This window comes from Lepidochelys kempii, chromosome 2 (genome assembly GCF_965140265.1).
Source record: "Lepidochelys kempii isolate rLepKem1 chromosome 2, rLepKem1.hap2, whole genome shotgun sequence".
NCBI lineage: Eukaryota > Metazoa > Chordata > Testudines > Cheloniidae > Lepidochelys > Lepidochelys kempii.
The window spans coordinates 65,536,553-65,549,002 of NC_133257.1; the positions used below are offsets into that span (position 1 = coordinate 65,536,553).

At 40.4% G+C, this 12,450-nt stretch overlaps 1 protein-coding gene across 6 annotated transcripts in view; it reads right to left on the bottom strand.

The window, feature by feature from the left end:
- CHD7 (chromodomain helicase DNA binding protein 7) overlaps positions 1 to 12,450 on the bottom strand; it is a 185,565-nt gene that overhangs the window by 69,713 nt on the left and 103,402 nt on the right. The gene's annotated exons all lie outside the window — the stretch shown is intronic.

The following is a 12,450-nucleotide window of genomic DNA, read 5'->3' on the forward strand; positions in this document are numbered from 1 at the left end:
CGCCATATAAAAAGGTATAAATCCACAAACAAAATTTCATAAACCAAATAAAATTCACTTATACTTAAAAATGAAAAAATAAGACAGACATTGGCCTCATCCAGCCAACCAGCTTGTTTTATTTAGCCTGACCATATGAAGCTGGTGAATGTATTTTGGAGGGCTGGGAGTTGAGGGGGGCAGGGGAGCTGGCAGTGGCATAAGCTGGGTGGCGTAACAGCAGAGCCCCTTCCATGGTGGCATGATGGAGGGCCAGCCAGGCCAAATTTGACTGCCATTACGACTTGAAACATGAGGTCCTGCTGACCCCAATCTCTGCCTCCACTCTGCTCCCCTTCAACACAGGCTCCAACTCCGTCCCATGACATCTAAGCTCTGGTTACTTCCTATGCTTGGTGGAGAGTGAAGACCCTGGCTGAAACCTCATTGGCTTTCAGCTCCCAAATCATTAATGGGTAGGCAGTAACGAGCTGGGAGGCATGGGACAGATACACTGTGCTGATGAGGCAGTAACACTTACTAAAAGACTGTGCACCACAGCAACCTGGCTCGATATTTAATTTTTGGGGGAGGGAGGCTGTTTTCTTTATCGCCCACCAAAGGGGTTTTTAGTGGATTTTATGGCCCTCTGCTATTCTAAAGTTGTCCATCTCTGAAATAAAAAGTTGTTTATATAAGACTTTCCTATATTCTGGTAACAGCTATTTTGTATGAGTAATCTGGGAAAAGTTACTTACTTACATGGAACTTGTCATCTGAAAATAAGTATTAACTTTGGCTTCTATATATACAGCTAGAAAATTAATAGGACACAATCATAGGGTGCATTTACACAAGAGAACTGCATCAGTGCCATTCACACTAGTGCATGCATGACATCAACATTTTGACCAACATCCCAAGGATTGAACTGAGGACCTCCAGAGCTAAGAGCATGATCTTTTACAGTATACGCTGAAGAGCCATGGTTCTCTAGGTGGGGTAGTAATGGACTCTTATCCTCTGCAGATCGGGCAAAAAGGAGGACTAATACAAAAACATCCATGCTGTTCTGAGTGTACCATGTTCCATGGGTGTACCAGTGTTTTGAGTGTACCATGCTCTCACACAGCACTCCTCGAAAGCATTACCTATCTGCTGTACATGTCCGGGGTGGGCAAACTTTTTGGCCCAAGGGTCACATCTGGGTATGGAAATTGTATGGCGGGCCATGAATGCTCATGAAATTGAGGGTTGGTGCAGGATGGGGTGAGGGCTCCAGCTGGCGCAGAGGGTTGGGATGTGTGTGTGGGGGGTGGAGGGGTGAAGGCAAGGGATCTGGCTGGGGGTGCAGGCTCTGGGGTGGGGCTGGGGATGACGGGTTGGGAGCGCAGGAGGCTGCTCCGGGCTAGAACTGAGGGGTTTGGTGGGTGGGAGGGGGATCAGGGCTGGGATAGGGGGGTTGGGGCACGAGAGGGGATCGGGGTGCAGGCTACAGGTAGCACTTACCTCAAGTAGCTTCCAGAAGCAGCAGCACATCCCCACTCCGGCTCCTATGCAGAGGTGCGGCCAGGCGGCTCTAGGTGCTGCCCCGTCCGCAGGTGCTGCCCCTCAGCTCCCATTGGCTGCGGTTCCTGGCCAATGGGAGCTGTGGGGGCAGCGCTTGGGGCAGGGGCAGTGTGCAGAGCCTCCTGGCTGCCCCACACATAGGAGCTGAAGGGGAGGCATGCTGCTGCTTCTGGAAACCACGTGGAGTGGGACAAGCCCCTGACCCTGCTCCCCGGCTGGAGTGCCAGAGCAGGGCAAGCCCCGGACCCCACTCCCCAGCGGGAGCTCAAGGGCCAGATTAAAGTGTCTGGAGGGTCTGATGCATTCCCTGGGCCGTAGTTTGCCCACCTCTGTATGTGTCCCACAGTTCCTGGCACAAAACTCTGGAGCAAGTATAGAATGTCTGTTTGCACCTATTCTTGTTTTTGCTTTGTTCCACTCAGTGCTTTAGATAGTTCTGCCCTACACAACTACCCACACAAATGCTGTGAAGACAAGGAGTTATGTCCTGCTATGCCTTCACACTATCAATGCAGATGCAACTAGCTTCCCTCCACACCCATGGGATCTCCTACTAGATCAGCTCAGAGTCCGATGATCCAGAGTTTGCTATGACACTATTGAGAATGTAAGGAGCAATATTACTGCTTTTCCTTGCATTACTTTTACAACTGTATATTTCGTTGTGTAGTTTTCCTTTCTTATTTCTTTTTGAATTTTGTTTCATTGAATTGTTTTCTTTTTTTGTTCACTCTCAAGATGAGGGAATGAGATTACAGGCCTGATTCCAAACGGAAGATAGCCCTACACCAGGCTTTTCCTGAGGTCCAGCCTTTTGGAAGACAGGGATCACTGAGCCATGGGAAGGTAAGTAGTGAGGTTGTTTCAAATTTATCAGACACCTTACTGATAGAGGCCAATATAAAACATGGCATCCCTAAGTATAGTCCAGGATAACACGTGGGAATTACCAAATCAGATCATTCATGTGGTCCATATAGTCCTGTATCTGACAGTACAAACAGATACTTCAGAAGAAGGTGCAAACAACCTGAAGTTAGGCATATGTGCCTGCACATTAGGTCTCCTCCTAAATCCCTATAAGAAATTGGCTTCCACTCTGAAGCATGAGGTTAAATATCTCTTCCAAAATCTGTTCACATTAGTGATAACTATTATCCATACAAATAGTTATTATAAGTTATTACCCATACAAGTGTTCAATCTCTCTTTTTTAACTTTGCGAAATTTCTGGCCTCAGTATCACCACGTAGCAATGATTTCCACAGTTTAATTACATATGTGAAAAATATTTCCTTTTATTAGTTTTGAATTTGTCACCTTTTAATTTAATTTAATGTCCCCTTGTACTTGTGTTATGAGACAAAAAGCAGAAGCCCTTGATCTACCTTTCCTATACCATTCATTATTTTATATACTTTTATCATTTCATCTTATTCATCTCCTTTCTGAAAAATAATAAAAATACCAAGGTCTTATATAGTGCTTTTCATCCATAGCTCTCAAAGTGTTTTACGAAGGAATAATCCCACTTATCAATCTTTGAACCTTCTAATTTTACCAAAGGGGGGGGGGGGTTGGGCAGGGAAGATAAGCGACCATTTCTGCACACAGCATTCGAGGTTAGGCTACACCCCATCAACTTACATAAAAGCATTACAATAGTCCCCATATTATTCTCCATTATATACCCATCCTTAAATCTTGTTTAACTGCAACTGCACTTTGAGCCAAGGTTTTCACTCAGCTGCCCACAATGGCACTCAGATCCTTTTCCTGAATGATACAGTGAATTTAGAACCCTGTAAGGTATATGAGTAGTTCAAATGTTTCCCTCCATTGTTCATTTACTTTGCAATCTGCTAGGAATCCCATTACTTTCCATTTTCCCAGGAGACTGGGGTGGTGAACACTCCTCCTAGGCTTTCCTCCAGGTTGCTGCCTTCGGATATCGTCACAAAGACTTTTAAATCACACTTTAGATAGTAGATTTCGTGTTCTGGATATCCTTGCTTAGGTTTAAGCCACTTGATTGCTTTTAGCACTGCTCTTAGTCTGGACAATTAAACTCTATTCAATCAGTTTCGTTGGTAGATATTCAGATCTTCAGGTTTTGGTTCCAATGCTGAGGGGAAATACTTGTTTAAAAATGCTATCTGTGTTGGAATTTTAAAAACAGACATTTCTATTGATCTTAAGTTTTGCAAAAGCTTATTTAAAAGATCTAACTTTTGAGCCAAAGTTGAGTTTTTCTTTTAAAAATGATTCATGAGGATTTAAAAAAAAAAATGCCCAGCAGCCAGACAAGCCACTAACATTAACAGTTTCAATAAAGTCTTCTCAATGTATCTGCTCAATGAACTACAAGACTGAGGATGTTTAAATTTTAGCCACTTTTCAAAGTGTGCCTGTGAAGCAAAGTTCACAGGATTGATCCACTGATTTCAAAATGAATGTGCACGCACACAAGCTTTGATGACATTTTTTAATGCAATCCAAAAATATCCGTGCCTTACCTTGCCTCTCCATCTCCTGAATGACTTTTTTCAAAAGATTAAAAAACTATTTAGAACAGACCAGTAAAAACCAGGATATTTGAAGTTAAGGCTCACATTCTCTCCAACTTTCCCCATGTACTATGATGTAAAATTGATGGATATTGCTGTCACAATTTTAACTTCTCTGCCTCATGTCAAGACTTTACATTAAAATGTTTAAAATACTGTTCCCCATCTCATTCATTTAAGAACTTCTCAAAACTAGTGAATTAAGTTTTGTAAAATGTTAACCTGTAGACTTTCACATTCTTTCAGTCCCACTCACTACCTCAAAAAAGCGTATATATAACATTCACTCAAGTGGTGCTTTAAAATATTTAAATTTATATATTACATGCACCAATTATGTATGAAATTGGAAAGCCAAAAATCTAAAAAAGTTATACCAACTCCTATTCACAATACTAGGTTATTGAGAATTAAAAATAGGCATCCCAGTTCAACCAAAGAAAATACCTTATACATTCAAATATTTCTATATTGCTAGAAATTTTCATTCACATACCTCAAAAGCATCATTAGTGAAACAGCCTGTCTGCTCTAATTAGTTTTCATTTGGTATTACTTTTGTCTCATTTTACTTTGCAAATGTTTTCGTTTAAAATTTTATATCAATATGATCTTTAATTTTTAGCATTATACTTTTCAAAAGTGGGTGTGATTAAGTCCAATTTTCTGTGCACTGTGTGTTAACATTTTTGCACCAAACTGTATATCCCTGACTGACAGCCCCACATTGCTCCCTAGTGTGAAGCTGTGTAGGAGCAGCACAAATCTGGGAGGAGGCTGAGAGATCAGAGGCAGCTTGAAGGAGGCATTTCTCCACCCTAGAACAGTTGTCTGAATTGTTTTTTTTTAAACAGGGTTGAGAAGGGAAGGAAGGTAGGACAGGTTATTACCAGTGAATATTGGCTTAAACCTATCATAGGGACTTATTTCAAATAGTTCTTCATCTTTAAATCTACATTGGATTAACTACAGTTACAGGGTCACAATTTCTAATGACAGAATCCTGTTTTCCGTTTATAAAAAATTACAAAACTATATGTACTACATACATTTACAAAAAGATTGAAAACTTACCTGCACACTTCAGAACACAAATCATTTCCCCCCAACTGTTTTTAGTAATAAATGAGGCCATAATTTAGCATCTTGGTACAGAATTTAATCTTCCACAGAAAAGAAACCAGTAAAGATTAAATACAAATAGGTATTAATCCTGTTTGATATGCAGGCAAAATTATTTTTGGTGCTCTTTGAAATAAGGTGAAAAAGGTGCTCAGAAATATTGCAGTGTTTACTAGACCCACATCTCCTTAAATCTTTTAGAGAAAAGCTGTTTTTGTAAACATTTAACAAAGAACAGATGGCCCGTTTTAATCATGTGAAAAAAACCTGGAGCTCACATTAATACTCCTACAACAGACTACTGGGTCTAGTCACCTCCCTAACCAGCAGTACTGTCTTCAGTAATGCCATTTAATTTTACTATGGACATTTTCTCATCAATTTCCACTGCCTGACAGTTAATCAATGTCATTAACATGCAATATGACCATGCAGGACGTTGCTAAAATCTTGTTATTAGAGCAAACGTGGAGATTCCCAAAGATTTTAAAAATGCAACTTTTTAAAAAAATAACTTGATGCTCAACAAATTACCTTTGATAACAAAATGTTTTCATAAAATTAAAGCCCAGCCATATTTGAATAAATTTCATACAAATATGGCATTTGAGAAAATTCTTCAGATATGTACATTCTCACCCGATTTCACATTTATTTTTTAATTTGCAAACAAACATTAGAAGCTCAAAAGATTTAATAAATTAAAAGTAAAGAAGCTTGTGCATAAGGATGTTTACATATTTAAATCCAAACTCATTTTCCACTGCTCAGAAAAGATGGATGGCTCAAATGAGGCCTGTTATGTAAAGTGGCAGGATGGACAGGATGCAGAATTAATCCAATGAGGGTTAGTGTGAGGGAAAAGGGGGAGGAAATGGTGAGGAATTAAGAAGGAGACTATCTTTCTGTTGCTTGAACAAGGATTGAAACAACGTGAACTATACTTAAGAAGTGATAGCAGATGGGTGTCAGTTCCCTGGCAGAGGAGCCTCTTGAGATATTGAGCTTTTCAGCTCTACAGTAAGAGCAACAGAGTATGTGACGTGACTCAGCTAACTTTGTCAGATATAAACACCAGCATTAAAAAAATCCCTATTTACTTTGACAGCTGAGAAACGCCATTTTAATTTGCATCAGGCACTCTTCTAGACTCCAGGAACCCGTTCAGACCCTATGAAGCACATCTAGGATAACCACATTTTATTTACGATTTTGGAATCTCATCTGTTAATCATGGCATATAACATGAGAAGAAATGTCCAATTAGTTTCCTGACTCCAAAATCTGAACTGCTCCCAACACCATCCGCAAATTATGGGACAATAGGATACAGATCCAAACTTTTCAGTTTAAGCAAACTTTTCCTCGATAACAAGTATAATTCTGGTAAGTTTTATCTCTTCCATCTAAACCATGGTTCTCAAACTTTTGTACCGGTGACCCCTTTCATATAACAAGCCTCTGGGTGTGACCCCTACTTATAAATTAAAAACACATTTTTATATACTTAACACCATTATAAATGCTGCAAGCAAAGCAGGGTTTGGGGTGGAGGCTGACAGCTTGCGACACCCCAGTTTGAGAACCCCGATCTAAACAGATACGCTGATTCTCTTCAGAAAGGTGCAGACAGCATCCAGTGACTGAATTCAGACCTCTTTTTAAAGAGGTGGCGATAGGGGCAAGAGGTTAGACAACAGGAGACAGCAGCAACACATCTGGAAAATAGAGCTGTGTAATGCCAGGGCCCTACCCAATTCTTGGCCATGAAAAATGCATCAAGGACTGTGAAATCTGGTCTCCTCTGTGAAATCTGGTCTTTGGTATACTTTTACCCTATACTATACAAATTCACGGGGTAGACCAGTGTTTCTCAAACTGGGGGTCCCGACCCAAAAGGGGGTTGCCAGGTTATTGTAGGGGGTTGCGGCATTGGCACCCTTACTTCTGTGCTGCCTGGGTGGATGGAGAGCATCGGTGCCAGGTGTTCAGATCTGAAGGCAGCGCCCCACCAGCAGCGCAGAAGCAAGAGTGGTAAAAAGGCCCAACTCTGAAGGCAGCAGTACAGAAATATGGATGGGAATATCATACCTTACTTCTGCGCTGCTCCTGATGGCAGCACTACCTTAACAGCTGGGCGCCCAGCCAGCAGCGGCCACTCTCCATCCACCCAGCTCTGAAGGCAGCATAGAAGCAAAGATGGCAATTCCATGACACCCTCTGCCCCGCTCCCCCCCCCCACACACACACACACAGACAATAGCTTTGCAGCTCCCCCAACCTCTTTCGGATCAGGGCTCCTACAGTTACAACATTGTGAAATTTCAGATTTAAATATCTGAAATCATGACATTGACTATTTTAAAGAAATTAACCCAAATGGACTGTGAATCTGGTAGGGCCCTAGCCATGGAGGTTAGTCATTAGTAGGTTCAAGCTCGATGACAAGGTCATCAGGGAGATGAAGTCTACACATGCAATATATGCCCCATTCCTATCACTTTGAATCCCTTCATTAGCGTCTCCTCTTTTACTGAATTAAATTCATGCTCCTAATCTTTACCTACCTGTACTAGGCCACATAGGACTTTTCCCCTAAATATCTATCCCCTCATTTTCCTTTTACTGCCCCTCTCACTCCATATGCTCTCCCTAAAACTTTCACCCTCCTGATTCCTTTGCCTTTATACCATTCTTGGTTTCGGGCTCTCTTTCATGCTGCCCCCTGCATCTGGAACATGCTCAGGCCTAGTCGACACTAGGAAAAATAGTAACAGCAGTAGTCCAGCTGCAAAGTTGGAAGAATCAGAAGACAGGGCTCACCACAATATGTTTGTCAACCCTGCAATTGAAGGTGTGCTTGGAGCTGGTATAGGCATACCCATGTTAGCTATAATCCAGTGAACGCGGCTAAAATTAGTGGTGTAGATCCAGCAGTACAGGCTGCGCAAGCCCGACCAGAACCCTCGATACGTACTCTCATTACTAGAGCCCACACTGGGATCAGTGTTGCCATGTCTTCATTCCTATGCACTAGTTAGATTAAACCTACTATGGGAATGCTTACATGAGCTGCAATCACACCTTTGATTTCAGTACAGACACACCCATAGTCTTAATCAACTACTAGTACAGATGCACCAGTGCTGGAATATGGGTACAGCCTCACTGTCATCCATCAAGACTATTCTTTCTTCTCTAAATCCCTCTGTGCACCCCATCTCTTCAAATAATCTTTCCTCATTCTCATCCCATGCTCTTCTGCTCCTAAACCACCATCCGAAATTTAACTGCAAGATCTTTTGGGGGCGGGGTAGATTTGATAGTATATAAGTGTTCAGGCAAAACAGCATCATTCACTGCCATTCACTTACAAGATACAATAGTAATAAGACCTCAAATACTTGTCATAGTTAATATTTCAGGATCCAGGATGACAGCTGATTTGATCTGCTACAACTAATTTTTTCAGGAGGTCCCTTTTGCAATATAGGGAAAAGCCAAAATAGTTAAACTTTTTAAGAACAATTCTGAAGAGTTGCCACATTTTCTTTAAACACTGTAGAAAAGGCTATAGTATTATAAACTATTTTACAAATGGATAGGGTAATAATTAATCTTGTAATTTTGTAACTCTGGAAACACATTGCCATGTCTCATTAACACCTTTCGAACAAGAAATAGTGTTAACAGGCCACTTCACCTTGAATGGTCCCCTAAACTATCTATTCGATCTTGTATTTAGCTGTGACACTGAGTACCTTTCCCAGACCTGAAGAAGAGCTCTGTGTAGCTTGAAAGTTTGTGTCTCTCACCAACAGAGTTCGTCCAATAAAAGATATTACCTCACCCCACTTTTTGTGTCTCATATCCTGGAACCAACATGGCTACAACACCGCAGCATATGACAACAGTTATTAGTCATTTTCCCCTGGGCTTTATAATTCCTAAATTGTAGTCTGTGAAGCACTGAGCATTTGGTGGTGGCGATTGAAAGCTGACTCACATTGTATTGACTCTCCTTGCTTGCCCTGAAAGAATTAGAACTGATAGGAGGGGAAATTGACATGAACAGCAAAAACAGACACTAACGACAGCTGAATACATACCTACTTTCCAAGCTGCTTTTTCACATAAGCAATTGCTATAGTTGCCACAGCTATTTTATACAGCTGCAAATGGGATGCGGGATGGTCCACAAAACAACAGCTCTATTATGAACTGATCCACAGTATGAAAATGTTGAGGACTCCTGGCTTAAGATAGCAGTGTAAGATCACTGCTAAAGAATTTAGGGTGAATTCTACACATGACAAACCTAGCAATGCGCACATCCTAACTAACTTGACATGTTTTTCCTATGAACAGAGTAGTCAAAACCTCTCAAGTTAACAGATTTTACCAGCTCTAGTTGTACTGCCATCCACACATGATGGGACAAACTGGGCATAGAATTCATCACAGTAACGACCCCAGCTCAACATCTTCACCACCCTGCTAGCAGAGTACTATTTCAAATGGATTCCACTTAGCTAACCTAGAGTCACCTCTATGAAAGTCCCTGACACCAATTTACAGCAGAATGGTAAAGGTTGTACTTCAGTTATCTATGGTCCAAGAGGCAAGAAACATACTAATGAAATTTCCACCCTGCACTTTCAATACTTGTGACCAAAGAACTCAAACACATTAAGCAAAAGGCGGGGGACAGGATGGGCACAGTAAAGGAAGCCTGACGTACACTCAACTAACTCACCATTACTTTTGATCTCATGTCTTTGAAGTATAACCTGAGCCAATGGTCTGATTTTAAATGATTTTGGTTATCCGTTTTCTTATAGTGTAAGCTGGACTTTTCAGTTGCTCCAACACAAGATCAAAAAGGAGCCTAACACTAGAAAATTCCTCTGGTTATTCCAAGAGTACCCATAAACACAAGGTTTACTCTCAACTTTATTTACAACAGGTGCTGGCTATGCAACTTTTGCTAACCTAATGCAAGTTGCCTGGGTGAATTCTCATAACAAACTGAGATTACTCCAGACAAATATTTTGAAGGAATGTTACATAAAACTGCAGAGTTGAAGTAGACAGTTTTGTGGGAAATTCAACACAAGAGTTAGGCTGCTGCTACAAGAAAAAAACCCAACGCCCCCTCCCCCCCATTCACCTTAAAGCAAGTTTTGAGAACTACTGTAAGTTGTTTTGCTATATAATTCCTGTAAATAATGGTATATTATAAACAAAAGATGAATTCTTAAGTCGTGTGCTTCTCTCTTACTTGCAAAAGATTTCTCTCAGTATAAAACTGAACGCAGTAGCTGTAGCAAAATCAGAACCCTTTTGCAGCTATGTCTAGAAACAAGAAAGCTCTTTTGGAAGGATGAGAATTATATTCTTCGTGCTACCTTCCTACTTTTCCCCCCAACTTAAAAATATGATCTTTCAAGCTAGGTACTGAAGTTCCAGTCTGTAAGGTATAGCCTAAGTTGGAAACAGGCAGTTTCAGCATCACATTCATAATCTTGACATGACATTGTAGCCACACAGTCAGGCCTTGGTTAGTTTTCTTCTTAAGAACTAGCAGTCTTGACTTGTTCAACCCTCTTATAGCCAGGTTATGGTAATTTAGTAATAAATACCCCAAGAATTATTTTTTTTTAATCAAGCAAGGCTTCAGATCACTTATAAAAGTGTTTTAGAATTGCCCTTGTTCATTTAGGTTCTCCTCTAGCAGTAAAGTTCACTTCTCCTACTCACATCTTAAGTGGCATGTTGTAAACTTCACCAGGCTTAGTGCAGAGCAGTACTCCAAATGCCAATACACAGAGCAGACAAGCCACTAACGTTGGTCCAAAAAGATAAACTAGTAAGGTCCATTTATCTTCCCACTTCAGGATGAAATTGGGAAACGAAATTAACTTAATACACACTGAAAATTAGAAGTCCCTTAATATACTAATGTTCTGTCTTTTCTCCCAACCCCATACAAACAGTTAGGGACAAAACTGCTTAATTAATAGCTACATATGAAATTATAAATTCAGAAGATATGCCACTGCTGCTTGTTTAGTGAACTTATAATTCAGAAAGAACAGTATACACTTGGGCCTAGCTCATTAATGAAAGCATCATCATCTAATGGTTAAAGCTCAGAACTAGTAGGCCAGGAGATTTGGGTTCTATTGCCAATTCTGCCATAGACTGACACTTTGGGGAAGTCATCCTTTTTGAACAGCTGTTTCCCCACCTGTAAAACAGGAATACCACCAACCTGACCAGTGCATTGTGAAGATTAATGCACTGTTTACAAAATGAACCTCTTAGATAAAAGATACTTTAGAAGCTCAACATGTTGAGACAATAGAATAAATGGGATGTCTATAAAATGGTTTCAAAAAATTCATTTTTAGAATATTGTAAAATTTGTATTAATGATATTATGGAATGAATCATCATTTATTCTAGGATTTTGAGTTAAGATTCAGCTTATCTGATTTTACATTTTAGTGTTATAGAAGAGGCTCCCAATACCAGTAAGAATCAAGGGAGATGAACATGCCATCACATGCTATGGAGGGCACTGCTAGCTTTTCATCCTAAGAGTTAAGTTCTTTGACCGACTAAATTGATTGGTTTTGAGAAAGTCTGCACAGGAATAATACATTAACCTACTGGTGCAGTAACAAATGGGGATCCGGTTTACTGGGCCAAGGAAAATAGAATGTGCTCAGTCTACAAAGAAGGTTTCATGAAGTTTGTCACTAAGCATACCTACCAACCACTGCATGAACAAAGAGCAAAACCCTTCCCCCCCAGAGGTGTAAGCATATAACAGCACTGTTACAGTAGCCAAGAAACAGGGAAACAGCCTATTAATTTCCCCTTTCTCCCAAAATGAATCAAATACTTAACTTTACTGACAGCAGAGTTTAATTACCCTCAACTCATGAAACTTTATTAGAGGTTAGGCAAAGACAGTTTAAGATTTAAAGAGGATAATTATGTCCTTAAGACTCATTCCAGTAGGAGCTACACATGAAACTGAAGCTATTAAAGCAATTAAACATTTTACCAACACTGAAAGGGTCAAAAAAAAAGGGAGGGTCGTTTACCAACTAAAAATATAGTAATGCCAGTGTTATGTAGCTGAAGAGATAATTGACATGACACTCTTTACAGATAGGGCACTGTTTTAGAACCTCTAGTTTTT